At 44.9% G+C, this 6248-nt stretch overlaps 1 pseudogene; it reads right to left on the bottom strand.

The window, feature by feature from the left end:
* Positions 1–4209: 4209 nt before the first annotated feature.
* LOC124617379 lies at positions 4210–4328 on the bottom strand (annotated as a pseudogene).
* Between the last annotated feature and the right edge of the window lie 1920 nt (positions 4329–6248).

Raw genomic sequence — 6248 nt, 5'->3', positions numbered from 1 at the left:
AAATTTACACTTCCTGTTCATGCCTGTTAATTATTTGTAACACTGTCGGTACGTCTGTTCCGGCTTTTTCTGTAAGCGAAGAAACTGATATCTGCATGCAGCTACTTGAACTTGCTGGTCATAGTACTGAGTTAATGCAGCAGTTACTTCTTCACAGCTGAGTTCGTCGAAATAGTTTTTGGATTAACCTGAACTGTGGGGACCCCGCTATCGAAAGAAAGTATCTTTACAGTACCTTGAACACGATGAACTTGACAATGTGCTTGGAACTTAGTCAGGTACTCGAGCCATTCCTCTTCTGCGTTGTTAAATTGCCGGAACGGTGATATGCTGGTCTGCCGGTTGGTTGGTTGTGGTCGTGTGGCCAACGCAGCTTGTGCAGCCAGTAGTTGTTGTACCGTCGTCAGTAGGGTAGCAATTTGTTGGTTCTGAAACTTGTGTTAGATCCATCACATTGGCTGTCTGCGGCTGAGGTGCGGGTGTCGGGGGTGGAGGGGGCAGGGTAGCCATGATTTGCACAAATATGTTTCAGCAAAAAGCATGCAAAGCCTCTGAAAAGAGAAATTTGATCAGTTCTGCGGCTACCCTCCTGAAATACATGCAAGAACACAACAACAAATTATCAATCACATGAACAGGATCACCCTTCCAACTAAATTGATTAACTTGGATAGCCACTGAATTATCCTCGTCGCCACTGTTGTATCCTCGTCTTGTACCACAGGAATCAAGGAAGAGGATGTTGCTTGGTGACCGGAATCAAATGGTTCAAATGGCTCTGAGCACTATGGGACTTAACATCTATGGTCATCAGTCCCCTAGAACTTAGAACTACTTAAACCTAACTAACCTATGGACATCACACAACACCCAGTCATCACGAGGCAGAGAAAATCCCTGACCCCGCCGGGATGACCGGAATCCTCATCCTACAACGCAACTGCACACGTGTATTAACAGGGTTCTTTATTTACATGAACAGGAAGCTACGAGTACTTGTCTTTAAGAGAGTCCATGTGTTGTGGTACAAGCTCTTCCGTAATAGTCCACGTTAGCCTCACTGCTGGTGTAGAACGAGTCCCACTATGCAATGAATAAACAACTCCAAAATGGAGTGTGAGTTGGTGCATCAGCGACTGAGCTAGTGACTGGACGACTGCGCTAGTGACAGTGACTGAGCCTACTGACTGAGACAGTGCGCTAGTAACTGAGCGACTGACAAGAAATCACGGATTTTGATGCGCTTCAAATATGTTGTAGAGGCACTTTCCCTGCGTACCTGGCTATCCGGTTTTTTAGCGACAGGCCTTGGTTTTTGAGAAAATCGATTTTGAAATGTATTGCGCACTTTGTATATCCGTAACATTACGTATATTCCGAGCAAGTTAGCGTAGCACAGTGGTAAAGGTTCACAGCTACCACACTGGATGTAACGTGTTCGAATCCTGCTCCCGGAGTAGATTTTAGGCCTATTTAACGGCGTTTGTGATTTCACCTTTTGATTCTTCGTTCAGCTCCTCTACTTGCGGATCTTCTTCTGGCTGCGCTACTGCAGAGGCACTTGGCTCTTTCATTTCACAGAATTTTTCTGACACACGGCAATAGAGACGCTTTGCGAGCAACTGACGCTGTAGTTGCCGGCCGAAGTGGCCGTGCGGTTAAAGGCGCTGTAGTCTGGAACCGCAAGACCACTACGGTCGCAGGTTCGAATCCTGCCTCGGGCATGGATGTTTGTGATGTCCTTAGGTTAGTTAGGTTTAACTAGTTCTAAGTTCTAGGGGACTAATGACCTCAGCAGTTGAGTCCCATAGTGCTCAGAGCCATTTGAACCATTTTTGACGCTGTAGTTAGATGCGAACGTAAAGGAATGCAACTCGCATCCTCATTGGCCGCAACTAGGAGCTGAGATTCCCATTACGGCTAACAGTATTCACGGGAGAGGGGACGATAACGGGCGGAGATCGATTTCAGGTAATAGAAGAAGCAACCGTTGTACGAACATTTGGATCTCCAACTGCGAACCACAAACGGAATGAATATTTGAAAAAAATTAATAACTGAATATATCTTTATAATTTAGCGCACATTGCACTGTTTGTTGATATTCTTTGAAATAAAACTGAAAAATATGGTCGATTAAAAAAAAAAAAGTAGACGAGCAGGATTCGAACACAGTATCTTCAGCATGGTAGACTTGTATCTTTACCGCTGCGCTACGCCATCTCGCTTGAAATGAACGTAATGTTACGGATATATAAGCGCGCAATAAACTTCAAAATCGATTTTTTCAAAAACCAAGGCCCGTCGCTAAAAAACCGGATAGCCAGGTACTCAGGGTAAGTGCGTCTACAACATATTTGAAGCACATCAAAATCTGTGATTTACAGTGTGGAGGGTCCCCTTGTGAGACTGAGGCCCTCCAGTCAGCGATGGCGATTTAAATATTTGTAGTCAAGAGGGTGTTGGCCGTGTGTTGCTTGCGAGTCTGTCTTTGGCCTCTCTCCTGAGAGGTGTGCTTGATCCATCATCTACTACAGATCTTCTTGCTACATTTTTGCCGACCGGTGTGCTGGCGACAGCTTACACCAGCACACAGACAAGAAGCTAGAGTGGTAATGTGGTAATTATCATTTGCAGTTTCAGTTCCTGACCTCATTTTGATCTACGATGTTTTAGTTTGCTCATGTCTCCTACTGACAACATACTCATGCTAGTGCCAGCACCAACACACTGAACACAGATTTGATTATAATGCTTTAAACACTTGTCAAGTATAAATGATATTTGCTAGTTTTTCTCATATGAGGCCAGTATTTTCTGTGTGATCGTAATAATTATCTTAATTATGGGCAAAGTTTAAACTAGTTGTAAATTGTGCTCTGGGGACATTTGCACGAAGTAAGTGGGCCGGCCGGGCCGGCTGAGCGGTTCTAGGCGCTACGGTCTGGAACCGCGCGACCGCTACGGTCGCAAGTTCGAATCCTGACTCGGTCATGGATGTGTGTGATGTCCTTAGGTTAGTTAGGTTTAAGCAGTTCTAAGTTCTAGGAGACTGATGACCTCAGCAGTTAAGTCCCATAGTGCTCAGAGACATTTGAACCATTTGAACGAAGTAAGTGGATTGATGATGGAACAGACCGACTGTGATAAATTTGGAAAATGCTGAGGGAGCAGAAATTGTTGCACTCGTGGTTCAAAAAAGAACACGCAAATGTTGTCAGGCGAAAGTTAGTGGAAATTCGTGAGTCAGTAAGAAGATCGATGTGCGAAGCATACAGCAACTTCCACCATCATATCTTAGTGAAAGATCTTGCTAAGAACCCAAGAAAATTCTGGTCGTATGTAAAATGACTAAGTGGGTTGAAGGCTTCTATCGAGTCACTCATTGACCAGTCTGGGACGGCAATAGAAGACACCAAAAGGAAAACTGAAGTTTTCAATTTCATGTTTAAGAAATCATTCATGTAGGAGGTTCATGCAAACATATTGTTTTCTCACAGGCCCCCACACAGAAGATATAGGAATAGAGATCCCTTGCATAGAGAAGCAACTGAAAGAGTTGAAAAGAAACAAGTTGCCAGATCGAGATGGAATCCCTGTTCAGTTTTACAGAGGATACTCTGTGCCATTGACCCCTCACTTAGCTTGCATTTATCCCAAATTTCTCATCTAGCGCAAAAGTACCAACTGACTGGAAAAAAGCGCAGGTAACTCTTGTTCATAAGAAAGGTGAATGAACGGTCCTGCATAATTACAGACCATTATTCTTAACAGTGGTTTGCACTATAATTCTTTAACGCAGTCTAAGTTCGAATGTAATAAATTTCCTTGAGACAGAAAAGCTTCTGTCCACAAATCAACACGGATTTAGAAAGCACCACTCTTGCAGCTCTCGGCTTGTCCTTTTCACACAAAATCCTGCGAATCGTGGACAAATGACAACAGGCAGATTCCATATACTACGATTTCCGGAAAGCGTTTGATGCTGTGCACCACTGCTGTACACTGCACTCTGTCATCAGGCTACAAGTGGCCCATCGGGACCATCCGACCGCCGTTTCATCCTCAGCTGAGGATGCAGATAGAAGGGGCGTGTGGTCAGCACACCACTCTCCCGGTCGTTATGATGGTTTTCTTTGACCTGAGGTGCTACTATTAGGTCGAGTAGCTCCTCAATTGGCATCACGAGGCTGAGAGCACCCTGAAAAATGGCAACAGCGCATGGCAGCCCGGATGGTCACCCATCCAAGTGCCAGCCACGCCCTACAGCGCTTAAACTTCGGTGACCTGACGGGAACCAGTGTATCCACTGTGGCAAGGCCGCTGCCTACTGCTGTACACTGAGGTTCCCAGATATGTGGGTGGTTTGAAGACTTCTTAAGTAGTAGAACCCAGTGTGTTCTCCTCAGCAGCGAGCGTTCATAACCCAAAGACTTCATCAGGAGTATTCCAGGGAAGTATGATAGGACTGCTCTTATTCTCTGTATACGTAAATGGTATGATGAAAAGAATGAGCAGCAACTTACGGCTGTTTGATGATGACGCTGCGGTGTACGAAAGGTGGTGGCGTTGAGGGATTGTAGGCGGATACAGGATGACTTGGACAGAATTTGTAGTTGATGTGATGAATGGAGCTTGCTCAAATTGTCGAGAAATGTAAGTTAATGTGGAAGAAAAGAAAAAACAGTGCTGAAACGTTTGAGTGCAGCATTGGTAGTGGAACTGCTTGGCAAGTCGCACCGATTAAATATCCGGGCACAGCTCTGCAAAGCGATTTGAGTTGGAACAAGCACATCATGTTAGTAAACCAAATGGTTGCCTTCGTTTTATTGAGAGAGTTTTGGGAAACTGTAGCTCATCTATGAAGGAGAAGACTATTGTAAGTCATTCTCGAGTACTGCTCAAGCGCTTTGGATACCCGTCAGGTTGGAATAAAGGAAGACATCGAAGTATTTCATGAGCATGCTGCTAGATTTCTTACCTGCAGGTTTGACCAGCACGCATTATGGAGATGTTTGTGAATTCAAATGGGAATCTCTGTAGGGAAGACGATGTCCTTGTCTTGAGGCATTACTGCAGAAATGTAGGGAAGTGGCTTTTAAGGCCAACTGCAGAATGAGTCTGCTGCCGCCAGCGTACATTTTACGTAAGAACTACAAAGATAAAATGAGAGAAAGTAGAGCTCATACAGAGGTTTACAGACGGTCGTTTTTCCCTCGCTCCGTTCGTGACTGGAATAGTAGTGGCATGTGATACCCTCCACCTTGCACTGTACAGTGGCTTGCAAAGTATACAGAGTGTTACAAAAAGGTACGGCTAAACTTTCAGGTAACATTCCTTACACACAAAGAAAGAAAATATGTTATGTGGACATGTGTCCAGGAAACGCTTACTTTCCATGTTAGAGCTCATTTTATTACTTCTCTTCAAATCACATTGATCATGGAATGGAAACACACAGCAACAGAACGTACCAGCGTGACTTCAAACACTTTGTTACAGGAAATGTTCAAAATGTCCTCCGTTAGCGAGGATACATGCATCCACCCTCCATCGCATGGAATCCCTGATGCGCTGATGCAGCCCTGGAGAATGGCTTATTGTATCATAGCGTCCACAATACGAACACGAAGAGTCTCTACATTTGGTACCGGGGTTGCATAGACAAGAGCTTTCAAATGCCCCCATAAATGAAAGTCAAGAGGGCTGAGGTCAGGAGAGCGTGGAGGCCATGGAATTGGTCCGCCTCTACCAATCCATCGGCCACCGAATCTGTTGTTGAGAAGCGTATGAACACTTCGACTGAAATGTGCAGGAGCTCCATCGTGCATGAACCACATGTTGTATCGTACTTGTTAAGGCACATGTTCTAGCAGCACAGGTAGAGTATCCCGTATGAAATCATGATAACGTGCTCCATTTAGCGTAGGTGGAAGAACATGGGGCCCAATCAAGACATCACCAACAATGCCTGCCCAAACGTTCACAGAAAATCTGTGTTGATGACGTGATTGCACAATTGCGTGCGGATTCTCGTCAGCCCACACATGTTGATTGTGAAAATTTACAATTTGATCACGTTGGAATGAAGCCTCATCCGTAAAGAGAACATTTGCACTGAAATGAGGATTGACACATTGTTGGATGAACCATTCGCAGAAGTGTACCCGTGGAGGCCAATCAGCTGCTGATAGTGCCTGCACACGCTGTACGGAAACAACTGGTTCTCCCGTAGCACTCTCCATACA

This window comes from Schistocerca americana, chromosome 5 (genome assembly GCF_021461395.2).
Source record: "Schistocerca americana isolate TAMUIC-IGC-003095 chromosome 5, iqSchAmer2.1, whole genome shotgun sequence".
NCBI lineage: Eukaryota > Metazoa > Arthropoda > Insecta > Orthoptera > Acrididae > Schistocerca > Schistocerca americana.
Note: the sequence above shows the minus strand (reverse complement) of the source record. Positions and strands in the feature narration are given on the sequence as shown.